This window comes from Theropithecus gelada, chromosome 4 (assembly GCF_003255815.1).
Source record: "Theropithecus gelada isolate Dixy chromosome 4, Tgel_1.0, whole genome shotgun sequence".
Taxonomy (NCBI): domain Eukaryota; kingdom Metazoa; phylum Chordata; class Mammalia; order Primates; family Cercopithecidae; genus Theropithecus; species Theropithecus gelada.
Genome location: NC_037671.1, coordinates 31,524,224 through 31,542,181, shown reverse-complemented (window position 1 = coordinate 31,542,181; position 17,958 = coordinate 31,524,224). Strand labels below are relative to the sequence as shown.

General features: G+C 42.1%; 3 non-coding genes across 3 annotated transcripts; 2 read left to right on the top strand and 1 right to left on the bottom strand.

Moving 5' to 3' along the window:
- Window positions 1-1,550: 1,550 nt before the first annotated feature.
- TRNAK-UUU lies at window positions 1,551-1,623 on the bottom strand. The gene has a single exon. It is a non-coding gene; the product is annotated as a tRNA-Lys (tRNA).
- A 5,017-nt stretch (window positions 1,624-6,640) lies between these two features.
- TRNAR-CCG lies at window positions 6,641-6,713 on the top strand. The gene has a single exon. It is a non-coding gene; the product is annotated as a tRNA-Arg (tRNA).
- Window positions 6,714-13,277: 6,564 nt separating this feature from the next.
- On the top strand, window positions 13,278-13,349 carry TRNAA-AGC. Its single transcript has one exon. It is a non-coding gene; the product is annotated as a tRNA-Ala (tRNA).
- The last annotated feature ends 4,609 nt before the right edge of the window (window positions 13,350-17,958 follow it).

Here is a 17,958-nt window from a genome sequence, read left to right as displayed (position 1 = left end):
GCCTGAGTGTAGTGGCGTGATCTTGGCTTGCTGCAACCTCCATTTCCCAGGTTCAAGTGATTCTCCCGCCTCAACCTCCCAAGTAGCTGGGACTACAGGTGTGTGCCACCACGCCCAGTTAATTTTTTGTATTTTTAGTAGAGATGGGTTTCACCATGTTAGCCAGGCTGGTCTTGATCTCCTCACCTCATGATCTGCTGGCCTTGGTCTCCCAAAGTGGTAAGATTACAGGCATGAGCCATGGTGCCTGGTCATGTTCTAACATGTTAGAAGGTGTAACATGACCTTCTAAATTATGCTTCAACTGTTAAACATAATTTAGAAAGCTCAAGAGGAAAAGGAAAATGTATTGTTTTTACCCATTTTTTTTCCCTCGCTTATCATGTTCTTTCTTCTTTCCTGATATCAATTATTTCTTCTTTTATGATTTCTTTTCTGTCTGGAGAAATTTAGCTATTTTTTAAAGGATAATTCTGCTAAGCTAATTATCTTAGTTTTTTTTTTTTTGCTCTGAAAATGTCTTGATTTCTTCTTCAGCTCTGAAGGATATTTTCTCTGGATATAGAATTCAGAACTAGCAATTCTTTTCTTTTGGTCCTTGAAAACTGTTGTGCCACTCTTTCTGACCTCTATGATTTCTGATAAGATACCCACTAATATGCAAATTGGTTTTCTCTGTAGGTAAGGTGTTTTGTCTCTTTTATTGTTTTCAATATCTCTTTATCTGTTTTTAGAGTTTAGAAATTTTGATTGATTTTGTTTTCAGTCAACAGTTGAAGGAGATTCTTCTCTAAAAAATACATTAAAATGCAAATCTCCAGGTCAACAGTCTCTAAAATAGTTTAGATTTCTGTATTCTGGTGTTTGGAAAACAACTTTACTAAGGCAATCCCTTAGAGCTAGTAATTTCATGATGTAAATCATTCCACATTTGTGATGCATAAAGTAGTAAAGTTTTACTAACTGTACAAACAATATCTGAACCTTTTCCTGTGCTTAATTGGTATAAACTATCTAGGGCGGCAGTTCCCCACCTTTTTGGCACGAGGGACTGTTTCATCAAAGACAATGTTTTCCATGGATGAGGGAGTAGGGGTTGGGGGGATGATTTGGGGATGATTCAAGCACATTAGATTTATTGTGCACTTCATTTATATTGTTATTACATTATAATATATAACGAAATAAGTATCCAACTCACCATAATGTAGAATCACTGGAAGCCTTGTGTTTGTTTTCCTGCTACTAGAAGGTCCCATCTGGCAGTGATGGAAAACAGTGACGGATCATCAAGCATTAGATTCTCATAAGGAGCCCACAATCTAGATCCCTTTCATGTGCAGTTCACAATGGGGTTTGGGCTTCTATGAGAATTTGACGCCTCCGCTTATCTGGGAGAAGGGGGAGCTCAGGCGGTCATAGGAGCGATGGGGGAGTTGCTGTTTAAGGGCAGATGAAGCTTCGCTGGCTCTCCTGTCGCGCTGCCTTGTACCCGGTTCGTGTACTGAAGGCTGGGGACTCCTGATCTGGAGTAAAACAGATGAAAAGTCCGCCTGAACAGGGACTTGAACCCTGGACCCTCAGATTAAAAGTCTGATGCGCTACCGACTGAGCTACCCAGACCCTCGTAAAATGTTGTCCACCGGAGTATCTAATCTAGATTTCTCCATTTGTTCCGTTCGTTTTATGTTTCATGTTGCAATTTGTAAGTCACGTTACTTGAATTCTCCTCATTTCGAAGATCCTGCTTAAGAGAGACATTATGACCGCTAGGAACATTTTCCTTTTCTTCTTTTAAACATCTCCTTTCTGTAGACTTTCGGAACCTGAGATGAGGCGTCTTCTACACAAAGCACTGCAGACTTGCTAGATACAGAGGGTTTCATTCTCGCCAGTTACCTGCAACCTAAACTTCTCGAGGCAACAGTGGAGCTACTTTTGTTCATATCCCTCAGTATTGTCTTGTATGTCTTTCTTGCAGCCTTTGTCGGCAGAGGGTAAGAGAGACGAAGGAAGAAGAATTTGAAGATGCAAGAGAACATTCCATAACGGACCCCTTCCTGTTGGTGGATGAAACTGCCAGCCAGGTATCACTTTGTCAAGTGGACCTCAGACCGGCAGTCTGGCTGGCCAGAGAGGGAAAACCGCGTGTAACAGTGTCTTTTGGTTTACCATTTAGTGCCGTTTTTGCTGGTCACAGTCTATTTTAAAAATAGTGATGTTAAACACAGCAAGCCTTTTTCTGACAGATATTCGTTCTCCAAACACCGATAGACAAAGGCAGTAATTAATAATGGATCTTTTCTTTCTTTTTTCCTTGTTTTACTTTTAAAGGTATTTTTACTTCATCTATGGATCTTTTTACATTTTTAATTTTTATGGGTGCATAACATATATATGTATATATGATAAAAAGGATATTTTGATGCAGGCATGCAATGTGTAATAATCATATTAGGTTAAACGAAGCATCCATCACCTCATCCATCGCCTCAACACCTTATTATTTCTTTGTGTTACAGACATTCCAGTTATTATCTTTAAGTTATTTTTAAATGTACAATAAATTGTTGTGGACTATAATCACCCTGTTGTGCTATCAAATGGTAGATCTTATTCATGCTAACTGTATTTTTGTATCCATTAACCATCTCACTGCCCCCTCCAATACCCTTTCCAGCCTCTGGTAACCATCATTCTACTCTCTGTCTCCATGAGTTCGATTGTTTTATTTTTGGCTTCCACAAATGAGAGAGAATATGTGAAGTTTTACTTTCTGTACATGGCTTAACATAATGTCCTCTAGTTTGTTGAGGAAAAGTTACATATTAAATTTGAACTCAATTGAACGTGGACACAAACAATGGTCACCAAATCCTGGAACAGGCTGTATGAGCCCCTTGAGGTGTTCATCCAGTGCTGTTTCGGAGAAATCTCTATTTCAATCTATTCCTACATGTAAGTTATTGAAAAACAACAGGCAATCTCAAAAACAAGTTGACCTTTTCTTGTTCCTTGAGCCCAGTCACGAAGGGCCCTTGTGACTGGGCCTTATGCCAAACAACTTGTTACAAAAAGAGCTAAGGTCCCAGACCGCACCATAGCTTCTTGAGGCCTCTCCTTCTCTGTGTACAGATGAGTGGCTGACTCTGGAGCCTGGGCTGTTGCTTCCTGGTCTGGTGATGAATCCTTCATTATATATATATACACACACACACTATATACATGCGTATATATATACTATATAAATATATTTACTATATACATATATATATCTTTTCTCTTCTCCCCTTCCCATTGCAATTTACTTATTATATCTGCATTGCCATTTATGTGGGATAAATGTTATTTACCCTTAAAGGTACTGTGTGTATGTCTTTTCTTCTCCCCTCTCGTGTTTCCTGCACAGAGCATAGTTCCATCCACTTTGCAAATGACAAGATCTCATTCTTTTCATGGCTGAATAGCACCCCGTTGTGTATATGAACAACATTACTTTATTCATTTATCTGTTGATGGGCACTTAGGATGCTTCCCAATCTTGGCTATTGTGAATAGTGCTGCAATAAAGATGAGAGTGCACATATCTCTTTGATATACTAATTTACTTTCTTTTGGGTATATACCTAGCAGGGGGATTGCTGGACTATATGGTAATATTTTTAGTTTTCTGAGGAGCCTCCATACTGTTCTCCACAGTGGTTGTACTAATTTATATTCCCACCAAGAGTGTACTAGGGTTCTCCTTTCTTCACATCCTTGCCTGTCTTTTGTATGAAAGTCATTTTAACTTGGGTGAGATAATATTTCATTTTAGTTTTGATTTGCATTTATTTGATGATCAAGACATTTGTATGTCTTCTTTTAAAAGACATATAGACAAAAGAATGACAAATAGATATATGAGTAGAAAACCTTAATTCGCTGAGTTTTCTTTATCCTTTCCTTTCACAGTAGCCCCCACCCCAACACACACACACACACACACACACACACACACACACACACGTCAGGTCAATAACCAAACCATAAAGGCTGCAAATCTTAGTTCTTTCTGTGTGTGTGAGTGAACGTTTGTTGTACACTGGATCACACCTCACAGGAAATGCTGTTTTCCAAATTCTAAGTTAAGAAGATTACTAGGGTCATGCATTATGAGTTTTTGTAAAATGGCTAAAGTAGCTACATTGGGAGATTCTTTGTCTAAAGGTCTAATACATCCCCCAATTTGATTCGGGGCTTGGCAGATTGTCTGGTTTCATCTAAATAAATCAATAAATGCTATTTTTTTAAAAAGCTCAATTATAAAAGCCTTTATCTACAGACACCCTCCTCCATCCATTTCTTGAGTGAAATTATCTAGACAGATTGATATAGAGAGATTAAGAATGTCATGCTTTCAAATTTCTCTTGGATTCCTTACAAAACGCTTTTGTTAGAAATGTTTAAAAATTTTAAAGGAATCTTGCCTGGAACACATCAGATAAAAATCAAAAGGCACCAGAGAAAACTTTGAAAGGCTTTGGAGAGGAAGTGATATCACTGGTATAAACAAACATTTTATACAATTTAATAGCTTCTTAGTATTATTCTTTCAAATTTCAGTGCCAATCCTTTTTAGCATCCTCCTGAAGAAAGAAATTTCAGGCTACTTTGGACACACTTTCTATAGGGTAGCCCTGCTCCGCAAAGAGCAGGTAAAAGTAAATAAATAAATAATTTTTGACGGTTTTGCTCAGTGTGCCAATCTTACTAACTGTGCCAACTTTACTAATTGCTGTCTATGTCTGCCAGTTAACTTTTCCTCCTCCAGACTGAACGAAAAATGCCCATTTATTTAAATTTGTTAGATTTTGAGATTTTGGGTTGCTCTTCTTTGGGCACAACATCCACTAGTGAGAAGGTGAGGAACCAAAACTGAGAACAATCTTAAAACAGGTGAATAAGTTTGAGTCTGTTGGAACATAAGTCCTGGTAGGGCATCTTGCCCAAAGTGGAGTTGGATTCTTCAGCATTGACTAGAGTAAGTAGCCTCCCCAAACTGAATCACACCAGAAACCATTATTCAATCTAATACCCTTCATAGGACGCTTTCCGAGAAAGAAAGGGACTTAACTAAATCGGTTTCATAGGAAACAGTAGAAGACATTTCCTTGATCTACCCAGACTCATCTACTCCGGCCCCAGAACTAGCGTTCAGTGGTCTCATACATGGGTCATTACTTGATAAATTAGTGTACATAGGATATACCATCCAAAATATGGCCTAAAACAATTCTTGAGTTTTGACTGGAGAAACCTGGAGAAAATGGTGTACAAGGGATCCAGGACAAGTTAAGGGCTGAGAGATGCATCTCTCTCGGGAAAGGAGATAAGACTGGGCACTGGAAAAATGAAAGTTTCTTCCCAGTAGCTCGTCATTTCTTTTTTTTTTTTTTTTTTTTTTTTTTTTTTTGAGACGGAGTCTCGCTGTGCTCCCAGGCTGGAGTGCAGTGGCGTGATCTCGGCTCACTGCAAGCTCCGCCTCCCGGGTTCACGCCATTCTCCCACCTCAGCCTCCCAAGTAGCTGAGACTACAGGCGCCCGCCACCACGCCCGGCTAGTTTTTTGTATTTTTAGTAGAGACGGGGTTTCACCATGTTAGCCAGGATAGTCTCGATCTCCTGACCTCGTGATCCACTCGCCTCGGCCTCCCAAAGTGCTGGGATTACAGGCTTGAGCCACCGCGCCCGGCCAAGCTCGTCATTTCTAAGAAGCCAAGACCACGCGAAAACTGAGGGAATTTGCAATTGGTTTACTTTACAAACTTGTCTTTTTTTTTTTTTTTTTTTAATCTTTCCTACCCTATCAACATACGGGACATAACTGGGGAAAGGGTCACAAAAAGTCGTCCTAGATTGTTTTGTGGATCAATCCAAAGGTGAGCTTAGAGCAAGCAACCTTTAGGCAAAATGCTTGGGGCTTTTCTGACAAGGCGGAGCTTTTTTTTTATTTTTATTTTTTTTTAATTTCAACTTTTATTTAGATGCAGGGAGTACAGTGCAGGTTTGGGACAAGGGTGTATTGCGTGTTGCCGCTCTCTGGGTTACGATTGAACGCATCACCCAGGTGGTAAGCATAATACTCAACAGGGAGTTTTTCAATCCTTGTCCCCCTCCCTACCTCCCACCTCTTACGGTCTCCAGTGTCTTTTGTTCCAGGGGAGCTCTTCTTTGAGCTTACAGGCTTTTCTCCCTGGAGAAAGCACCATTATATCTTTGAGACGGAAAAGGTTAAAATATATCAAACAATGATGCTCCCTCTTACGCTGTCATGTCCACTCCTTCATTGCAGACTTGAGTTCTTGGCTTGTATTTCTGTACCCGAATTTGCATCATCATTATTAGTAACTTACAGAAGAGAGTCTTCAAAGAAGGCAAAGATGTCACTTCTGATCATCTCGCAGTTTATAATTCTAAGGAATTGCTATTAGGAATTTTGGATGGAGTTTTATTCTTCCTGCGCACATCCTCCCCCGCCTCTCCCTGCCCCGCTTCTGGTTGTTAAATCTCCAATTGCGAAGTTAAAGGTTTGAAAACAGAAACTCAACGTTTCCCCACTGCACTTCAGTCTTCGTGTTTGAGAATCAACACCCGCGTGCGGCCGCGTGGCCTAATGGATAAGGCGTCTGATTCCGGATCAGAAGATTGAGGGTTCGAGTCCCTTCGTGGTCGTGTCCTTACTATTGTCAGGAAATAGCTTTAGTTTCTGCATGTTTGCTTGAGCTTTCTGCAAGACGGTTTTTAAAAAAAACCGTTTGGAAACTTGAAATGAGCGAAGGATATTGACGAAAAGCAAGAACCCAGTAAGCAAGGTGTGTACTGATTCTTAAAGTGCACTTTGTGGCGTAGGTACTACCGGAGGCGTTCGTAATTTGGAATTGGCTTGGTTTTTCCAATTTATGGTCTTGTCCTGCTTGTTTCATGAATTTAACAAACACAACACAAAAAGTACTTTTTTTTTTTTGAGACGGAGTCTCGCTCGGTCACCCAGGCAGGAGTGCAGTGCTGATCTCGACTCACTGAAAACTCCGCCTCTCGGGGTCAAGCGATTCTCCTGCCTCAGCCTCCGGAGTAGCTAGGATTCCTGTCACCACACCCGCCTAATTTTTGTATTTTTAGTAGAGAGGGGGTTTCACCATATTGGCCAGGCTGGTCTCGAACTCCTGATCTCAAGTGATCCGCCCGTCTTGACTTCCCAAAGTGCTGGGATTACAGTCGTGAGCCACCGCGCCCGGCAGAAAACTACCATCTTAATAGTAAGGACTATCATAATAGTAAGAGTATTGGGTGCAGGGTATATGGGAACTCTAATATCTTCTAATTTTTTCTGTAAATCTAAGACTGTTTGACAATTATACTCTATAAAATAAAAATGATTTTTACAGCAAAGATTTTGCCCTAGAAAGCAAATGCAACTCTAAGGGGGTACTTGTACGGGTTAACATCCACATTAAAGATGATGGTGACTTACAGGGCCTATGCCATTCTCTCTGATTTCTACCATTTCCTTATTACTCTCAACACAAGCTTAAATAAAACGGTAAACAGAAAAATAAAGTCGTTCCAGACCTTGGTTAATAAAAGCAGAAACAAGGAGGAGAACGAGGAGAAGGTGAAGGAGAAAGAGAAAAAGAAAAAGAGGAAGAAGAAGAGGAAGAAGTCACAATCAAGGAGAGTATATCACCAAGAAAAGGAAGTTTCTATCAAAAACTTTCCTTGGGCTCTCAAAATTCGAGAGTCAAACATTGTTAATAAATTTCCACAAAAATCTGAAGGTCACAAATCCAAATCCTAGTAGGAAAACCTTTCATCAAAATGTAGTGATAAAGGCTCAATTACAATAACCTGGAACTCATGTGGTTGGGACACTCACTCAACCTCATAGTTTTGAAGGGTGGCCAGAATTTAAAAACAAAGTGCTCAAAGAATGCACTATTATCACGGTAAGAGTCTGGCAACCCTATCAGCAAAATGAGCCAGGGCCCCCTAAGAAACCTCACAGGACCCTATATTGCTGAGGAAAAGAGGCATTTACTCACATCTGAAAAAACAAAACTGAATGTATGTCTTGCTTGAGCAGGGGTGAACTACAAGCGCAAATGCAGTCTCTTGGCAAACAAAACAAGAAACAAAAACAAAAAGACAGGACGTGCAAAGGAGTTTAATTCTGAAGTGAAATTAAATTCACATAAATCAGCCTTTGGGGTGGTTCAAAGTAGAGATGGGTGTGAATTAATTGTTCCTAGATTGGCCTACAAACAAATCTTTATTTATTTATTTATTTTTTGAGACGGAGTCTCGCTCTATCGCCCAGGCTGGAGTGCAGTGGTGAGAACTGCGATCTTGGCTCACTGCAACCTCCGCCTCCCGGATTCAAGCGATTCTCCTGCCTCACCCTCCTGAGTAGCTGGGACTACAGGCGCATGCCACCACGCCTGCCTAATTTTTTTAATGGAGACGGGGTTTCACCGTGTTAGCCAGGATGTTCTCTATCTCCTGACCTCGTGATCCGCCCGCCTCGGCTTCCCAAAGTGGTGGGATTACAGGCATGAGCCACCGCTCCCGGCCTTACAAATTTGTTTTACTTAGGAACTACTGAGTTAAGATAAATGTGGGTGCTAAATCCCAATTTGGCCCGGGCATGGTGGCTCACGTCTGTAATCCCAGCATTTTGGGAGGCCGAGACCGGCGGATCACCTGAGGTCAGGAGGTCAAGACCAGCCTGGACAACATGGCGAAACCCCATCTCTACTAGAAACACAAGAATTAGCTGGATGTGGTGGCGTGCGCCTGTAATCCCAGCTGCTCGGGAGGCTAAGACACGAGAATCACTTCAACCCGGGAGGTGGAGGTTGCAGTGAGCTGAGATCATGCCACTGCATCCCAGCCGGGATGACAGAGTGAGACACCATCTCAAAAAATAATAATAATAAAAATAAAATAAATAAATTTCGATTTGCTGCGTGAATTCATGGTTAATTATGCAAAAGTGGAATATTGTATTCTTAATTGACTCAAATCAAAATTTCATTTAAATGTCAAGTTTTAAGATACCAAGATTGAGTGCTGATATTATTGTTATTACTTGAGCACAAACTCCTGGACTCAGTTCTCATGTTTTGGTTTCCCAAAATGCTAGGACTACAGGCGTGAGACACTCTGGCTGCTCCTTCAGTAATTTTTTTAAAGTAAAGTTTATTTTATTTATTTTTTGAGTTGACGTCTTGCCCTGTCACCCAGGCTGGAATGCATTGGCACTGCAAGCACAGCTCACTGCAGCCTCAAACCCCTAGGCCCAGGCAATCCTCCTGCCTCAGTCTCTGCTGTAGCTGGGACCACAGGTGTGCACCACACCTGGCTAATTTTTCTTTTTTTTTGTTTTTGTAGAGACAGGCTCTCACTATGTTAGCCAGGCTGGTCTCTAACTCCTGAACTCAATTGATCCTCCTGCTTTGGCCTCCCAAAGTGCTGGGATTTGAGGTGTGAGCCACTGCTCCTGACCAATAATTTTTGATGATATTAATAAATTTATGGCCAAGCACTGTGGCTCATGCCTGTAATCAATCCCAGCACGTTGGGAAACCGAGGCGAGTGGATCACCTGGGGTCAGGAGTTCGAGATCAGCCCGACTAACATGGTGACATGTTGTCTCTACTAAAAATACAAAAATTAGCCAGGCGTAGTGGCGGGTGCCTGTAATCCCAGCTACTCGGGAGGCTGAGGCAGGAGAATCGCTTGATCCCGGGAGGCAGAGTTTGCAGTAAGCCGAGGTCGCGCCACTGCACTCCAGTCTGGGCGACAGAGCGAGAGTCCGTCTCAAAAAATAAATAAATAAACAAATAAATACAATAATAATAATAATTTACATTATGAGCAAACTATATCTATGTTTTGACTTAACACTTTTTACACTCTCAACACTGTGCGATCCTCCTCATATCTTAAGTCAGTGTTTTGTTCATCCACTTGACAATAGGGCAGAAAAGAGCCTTGAATGAACAGCTCTCTGTAAATCCGACTTTCCCCGTTGTCAAATATTGCTCTTCAGAAACCCGCTGAGACAAAAGAGTATATAAGTAGCAAACCGCACCGCAAATACTCCCCCGATTGCTCCAGGAGAGAGCTGGGTTCAGCAGCCTGTTGAGTATGAATTAAAAAGAAGTATGGGAAAATGGGAAGTATCTACTTCAGAACAGCATCGTGCTTCCTAAATTTCCGGACGAATGGCCTGATGCATTTCGAGCTGAGCTAGCCAGAAGTGCGATGGTTTTAGTGGGTATCCACTCTAACCCCAAACATTCAGTCACTACTTAACCTTTCTTCCTCATTGTTTCTCTTGTGTTTGAAACTCAAACATGCCAAAATAAACAAACAAAAAGAAGCACAAACAAAACAGTTGCTGCCTGTATCAAAGCTGCAGGCTGCTCCCACATGAGAACTGATACAACGTCACTTTCCTCAAACCTCCAATACCAGGGGCTACTGCTCCACGAATACTCAACCATACGCCCTCGAAAATGCTCAGCCTGTTTCCTGCGATGGAGAGTGCAGTGAGGCACTCTCACAGTCACAAAATCTTGGACAACACGAGCCGTATCCTTTTGTGGGATACACACTTTGAAACCACTCCCCTAGAGCCTTCTCTCTTCCCCAGGGCGTAGAGAAAGCTTGGCAGAGACGCGGCGCATGGCTGCTTTCTTCCTCCGCGCTTGTCCCAATACTATCCATCTTTAAAGACGCATCCCCGATTTTTCTTCTGCCTTATTCTCCGCTGCTTCTTCTCTCCTCCACTCAGTTTCATCCCTCCCGGCGCCAAGAGCCCTTCCTTCCTTCTCAAAGCCTTCCCTTGCATCCACTTCTCAGATCATTTCAGTTCCCAGCCACTTGCCTTTCTAGTATAGTAAGAACATAACCTGTAGATTAGCGATAAACTTCTCCGTACTCTCCCTTACACCCCTGCCGGGTTTACAGTGTTGTCCAATATTTGTATCTGGATTCAACAGTCGCAGCACGTTTTGGCTAAAGGTAGAAAGAGTTTACTTTCTGCACTTCAGGGACTGATGAAATTTTCACTCGTGCGGGTGTAGGGAAGGTTTTACAAAGGCTGAATTGGTTTTCTCAGGTTGAGCCCAGCTTCCTTTGTGCTTTCCTCCTTGCTCAAAAAAATTTGCTCTGAAAGAGTCCTCTGTCTTCGTCTTCTTTTGTATTGTCTTTAAAACCAGAGCTAGCCAGGCTTGGCGGCAAAGACCTGTAATCCAAGCACTTTGGGAGGCCGAGGAGGGAGGATCGCTTAAGCCCAGGAGTTCAAGACCAGCCTGGGCAACATAGGGAGAAGACAGACCCGCCCCCCCATCCCATCTCCATAAAAAATAAAAAACAAAACAAACAAAAAAAATCAGAGCTGTAGAGTCGCTGATGAAGCCGCTGCCACATTTCCAAATCCAGATGTTGGACGCAACCATGTGCAAAACTGCCACCTTTGTCACTCTTTGTTTTTGTCAAGCGTTGTGAATTAACCTCTTGTCTTTGCTTGCACGGTTGTTTTTCAGGAGTTAATAACAACTTTATTGAAGTACAGTTGATATATGCAAAACCCCTACACAAGTTGAAGGTAAGCAATTTGTGAGTGAGGACATATGCATACATTTATAATGCTATTTCCACAATCAGGGTAATAAACACATTTATCAACTCCAAAAGTTTCTTTGTGTTCTTTCATGTGCATGGGTGGTGAGAAGACTTAAACATGAGAGTTATCTTTTTAACAAATTTTTAAGTGTACATTATAGTATTGTTAACTGAAGGCACTATGTTGTGCAATAGATCTCTAGAATTTTTCATGTTTCATAACTAACATTTTAACTCACTGAGCAACAACTCTCCATTTCCCTCTGCCTCTGGTCCCTGACAATCACCATCCTGTTCTCTGCTTTTATGAGTTTGACTATTTTAGATACCTCATATAAGTGGAATCATGAAATATTTGTCCTTCTGTGACTGGCTTATTTCACTTAGCATAATGTCTTCCAGGTTAATCATTCATGCTGGTGCAAATGGCAGAATTTCTTTTTTTATAAAAGGCTGAATAACATTCCATTGTATGTATATACCATATTTTCTTTGTCCACTCATCTGTCAATGGACATTTGGATTGTTTCCTTATCTTGGTTACTGTGAATAATGCTGCAGTGAACATGGGAGTGTATATGTTTCTTTGAGATTCAAATTTCGATTTTTTGGTGACATATACCCAGAAGTGGGATTGCTGGATCATGTGGTAATTCTATTTTTATCTTTTGAAGAAACTCCATACTATTTTCCATAGTGGTGGCATCATTTTAGCTACCAACAGTTGTAGAAGGGTTCCAATTTCTCAACATCTTTACTAACACTTATCTTTCGAGTTCTTTTTAATAACAGGCATCTTAATAGGTGTGAGGTGATATCTGTTGTGGTTTTGATTTGCATTTTCCTGATGATTAGTAATGTTAAGAGCACCTCTTCACATACCTAGTGGCTATTTGTATGTCTTCTTTGGAGACATGTCTACTCAAGTCCTTTGCTCATTTTAAAATCAGGTTATTTGGGATCTTAAGTTTGTGTGTGTGTGTGTGTGTGTGTGTGTGTGTGTTTGGCTGTTGACTTGTAGCAGTTTAAAAAATTTATTTTGTATATTAATCCCTTATCAGATAAATGACTTGCAAATATTTTCTCCCATTCCATAGTTTGCCTTTTTCCTCTGTTGATTGTTTTCTTTACTGTGAAGAAGCTTTTTCTTCTGCTACATCTTTTCTTATCTCCTCACCTGGATCTAGGTTTTCTCTGCAGCATTCACAGAACTAGTCTTTATATTCTCTGGCACAACCGTGTGTGTGTGTGTGTGTGTGTGTGTGTGTGGGTTGGCAACTTCATAGGCAGAGAAGGTTTTTTTTAAAAAGGAAAGAATCTGAACACATACAAGCATACGAGAAGATTCAATCCTGGGATTTCGCTCCAAGTGGATGGAAACTGACACAGACAGTTGGCTAAAAGCAGTCCTTGAAATAGATGACGGGAGGATCCAAGGGTCTTTCCGTCCAGAATGCCTTTCTCCTCTTGACACAGCGTTAAGACAAGATTCCATTCAGAAATTTCAGAAACAGGAGTCATACATAGTGGACTTTAACGTATCACACCTAAGCCCTCACCTTTAGATAACACTATATAATAAACCGATAAGAAAAAAGAACGTCAAGTGGGGGTGTAGCTCAGTGGTAGAGCGCATGCTTAGCATGCATGAGGCCCTGGGTTCAATCCCCAGCACCTCCACGAGCGTTTTCTTATACTTTGAGCATTTCGTTTCAGTGCTTGAATACTTGTGTTTGAATACTTCGTTTCAAACTTCGTCTTTTCTTTTTCCTTTGTGCATACCCTAGCTTGTGTTTTTCTACTCACAGAGAAGGTAAGCCATTTGGTAGTCATTCATTTGTACTATGGGTCCTAACACTCCTTCAGCCTCCCAACCTGACTGCTTCAGCACAGCTTTATAGTCATTTACTGAAATAGAGAAGCTGCTTATTCAAGATCCCCTGATAGTGAAGCAACAGGCATGCCAGCCACATAAGACTCCTTCTCCTTTGCTGCCGTTTCTCAATACTATTAAGAAATCGGGGGTGGGGGTGCGGGGGTGGGAAGACAGAAAAGCAAAACAAAATCGCCCTTGAAAAACAACCATTAGATTTCTCTCCTTCCCGCCACCTTTCCTCATACTCCCCTTACATTTCCACCACTCACAGAATCTTGGTTGGGCGGCAAAAGGTGGGTCCAATCACTAGTCATGGGAGCGCTGTGATCCCAGCTTTCTCTAAAGAAGGAATGTTTAGAATTTTGTCCGAAAGAAAGACGCTTTTGGCGAAATTCCGAGACTTTCAAAATACACAGTTGAGAAAATTATTTTCAGAGATGGAAAAAGCCGCAGGTCACTCTCAAAGCGGTGTCAGTCTTGGACGTAAAGGGTTATGTTTTCCTGTGGAACAGAAACTTGTAGTTCACCTCCCTTAGGAGGGAAAGACCTTCTGGTTTCCTACAGCCAAAGAGGAGCCGAGGGGCCGGGCGCGGTGGCTCACGCCTGTAATCCCAGCACACTGGGAGGCCGAGGTGGGCGGATTACCTGAGTTCAGGAGCTCGAGACCATGGCGAAACCCTGTCTCTACTACAAATAGGAAAAATAGCTGGGCGCGGTGGCGCTCGCCTGTAATCCCAGCTACTTGGGAGGCTGAGGCAATAGAATCGCTTGAACCCGGGAAGCGGAGGTTGCAGTGAGCCGAGATTGCGCCACTGCTCTGCAGCCTAAGCGACAGAGCGATACTCCGTCTCAAAACAAAACATTATAGAGGAGCCTAGGAGACATTGGCAATGCGGGCACTTTCAGCGCCATTCAAATCTTGGGCCTCCGTAAAGATCTGGCTTCAAGCTCTTTCCTTCGTCCCTTCCTCTTCTGCAACCACCTGCCTCCTCCTATCTCCCCACTGGTTTTCTTCACCACCTCTTGTCAGCTTCACCTCCACTTTCTCCTATTTCCGTTGATTCGGTTTCATTGCTTCCTTCTGCCTAAATTTCCCCCAGCAGCTCAGCTCACTACAGTTTCTGCAGCTCCACTTTCTAGTTTGGCGTTCTCAAGCCTGAGTGATAATCATCTGAGGGAGACCTTTCAATTGTAAAGATCCCCATCTTTCCCCCTATCCGGTGATTATCGGTTCACTACGGAGCTGTAAATTACAAACGGGAATACCAGTGAAGTTCTCAGGGCAGTTCCTCAGGCTCAGGAAACACTACATTCCAGTCTAAAACCTTTTGACTCTTTATTGGAGGTTGTTTCTGGTTGACTATGTTATAAATGTCGCCTTGCCTCTAAACCCCCATCTCAGTGACTTTCCAGCCACAACTGAGCCTCACTCAGTTAATTCTAGCGGGGGTGGGGACAGGAGACAAAAGTTGGGATGGAACCAAGAAGTTGATACCTAATTTATTCACGTATTCAGGAAGATACAGATTTTGCACAAACAAGAAAAAGTTAAAAGTAAAAGAGAAGGCACAATGGTTTAGGATTACCTCCTAAAATTTATGTAGACATATTTGGACACTCCAAAATTTAACAACAGGAGGAAAGTGTCTATTATTTGTGCCATTGTGATGGTTGAGGTTTCAGAATCTCTCCAGGAGCACGGGGTAAGAGTAAGGAGGTTGTAACAGAAGTTTAAGTCACTTAAACTTAAATGCCTCCTATGTGTTTCTTTGTAGGTCTCAGGAACCGAACTGCAGCTTCCCTGAGACAAAGGCGCTGCTGAGTTTCCTGATCATGATGATCCACTGAAGAGTTTGCTAGAGCAGTGATTGTGACAGCATACACTTAGGTTTTTCTTTTTTCTTTTCCTTTCCTTTCCTTTCCCTCTCTTCCTTCCTTCCTTCCTTCTTTTCTTTTCTTTTCTTTTCTTTTTTTTCTTTCTTTCTTTCTTTCTTTCTTTCTTTCTTTCTTTCTTTCTTTCTTTCTTTCTTTCCTTCCTTCCTTCCTTCCTTCTTTCCTTCCTTCCTTCCTTCCTTCTTTCTTTCTTTGAAACTGATGTTTATTTGCCGTCAACCTTATTTCCATGTTGTCTAAGAGCCTGTACAAGAATAGCTTAAGACCATTCAGTGGTTGCTTCTACCCATTCACCCTGAAATTCCTCCTTGGTCACAGCCTTTTCAGCAGCAGCCTGCTCTTCTTTTTCAAGCTCTTCAAGATCTCTGTGGAAGCAGGGATCAGGCATAACCTGCCACGGGTGTTCACGGGAAATGCTGCCACTTATGCGCTGAACTTTCGGGACCAGCATCCACCACATCAAACCAACTGAGTAAGCTCCTTTGTTGTTGAGTGGAATGGCAATGTACACATAGCACAGAGGAGAATCTGTGTTACACAGAGCAGTCGTAGGTAGGTTAACAAAAGACGCCTCCGTGAAAGACTGGTGGTCAACCCTGGGGTCAGTAACCTCAGGAAGCCGTGGCTCCCGGAAGGTTGCCTGGATCCGGTTAGTGAAGGTTCCAGGAGTGAAGCAGCCAGCAACTGGAGTGGCTCCAGTGGCAGCAGCAAACTTCAGCACGGCCCTCTGGCCAGTATTCCTGGAGGATATAACACTGACATCAGCAGGGTTTTCAATGGCAGCGATGGCAAGAGCAATGCCATCACTTTTCCTTTTACAGATGTACTGTTCCATTTGGAAGTAAAGATTGGTGCCACCAAAGTGGGTTCTTGCTGCAAGGAACTTAAGGACATATTCCTCCTCCATTTGCAGGACATCAACCGCTCCGGACATTGTGAACGTTTCTCTTTAAGTTACAGCGGGAATCCAGAACAACGCCGTACGGACCCTTCTGTGGGGAACGCGGAAAAGTACATAGGTTTTCATTTGGGACTTGTTTTCTTCTTCCATCTGGATGTAGATTTACCCAAACAACTTTCTGAGTTCCGCTTTTTTGTACCTCCTCCTAGCATTTCTAATTGGGCGGACAGTCAGAAGCAGTGAAAAATCAGGGGCCCTGGTGCAATGGTGTGGGAAATCTGTGATAGGGTGGAGACTACCTGGAGAAAGAGAAACACACTGGAGCTCCAACCTGAAGCCAAGTGAGTTAACTTTGGCCAGGCTTGTTTGTGTGTGAAGCTTTGCGGTCCTAGGGCTTAGCTATTCTCTTCTCCTGGAAAGGGGTGTCCAAAATATGGATTCCCTCATGGATTACAATGGCCAGAGTTCTACTGCTTCATGGGGATGTTTTGTCTTTCATGGCTTTTGATAGCTGCCTGAGAGGTGTGTTGAGGGCTCCACACTAAATACTGTAGGATTATAAACAGCAAGAGGTAAAAGATGCCCTGAGAATCCATGCTTGGCAAAATGGAAGGTGGTCCAAGCTGTTTTTCACTGATTTAGCGACCCTGTGGGCCAATCAGGAGGCAAGGATCAGGAGTCAAGAGAAGGTCTATCATTTTGTCTTTGCCCAGAAATAATTCAGACAGCAGCATGACCGTAACATACCTGATGGGGCTAGCGCTGCCAGGGGACTCTGTGACTTAGCTGGTTAAAACCTCTGAGCTGGGTTTGGATGTCAGAGAAAACTGAGCTTGTGAGTCATCCTTGCTCCCTCTCCTGCTCCTTAAGGAACTGGGAGGAGTATGCTCTTAGTTTTTTTCAAACAAAGGAAATTTGATGCTATATTTGGAATTTCAACTTTGCATTTAAAACTTCCTTTTCTAATACAAAAGGTAGCATGCAAAGGCTTTGACAAAGAAAACTGATACCGATTTTGATACATTCACCAACACACGATTTGTATGGAAAAGAAACTGCAGAACAATGATATACCGTAATTTTTACTGACTCTTTAACAAGTGTTTCTTTCTAGAAATTCAGGCAACTTTATCTAGACCTATTCCTCATCCACACCCCTTCGGCCACATCTGCCTTTGGAGCCTTTGGTGCAGTGATATGTGAAGTATTATTAATTCATTTAAAGACTCAAGAACAAAAAGCCCTGAAGTTCATCGAGGAAATGTAGAAAGCAAATGATTTAAATACGCTATTTGGCAATGCTTCTGAGATTTTTACTTCAGCTAGATGTTTTGGTTTGGGGAATGGGGCAGGGGGATTATTTGGTATCTTCTATTACATAGTTATTTGGTGTTTTCTATTACATATTTTGTGTACATTTCCTGTGAAAGTCGATTTAATATGCAATAAAAATAACTGCTGCCAAAACCCAAGACCTAACGTTTTTTTCTTTCTTTTTGAGATGGAGTCTCTCTCTGTTTCCCAGGCTGGAAGGGCGCGATCTCGGCTCACCGCAACCTCTGCCTCCCGAGTTCAAGCGTTTCTTCTGCTTCACCCTCCCCGGTAGCTGGGATTACAGG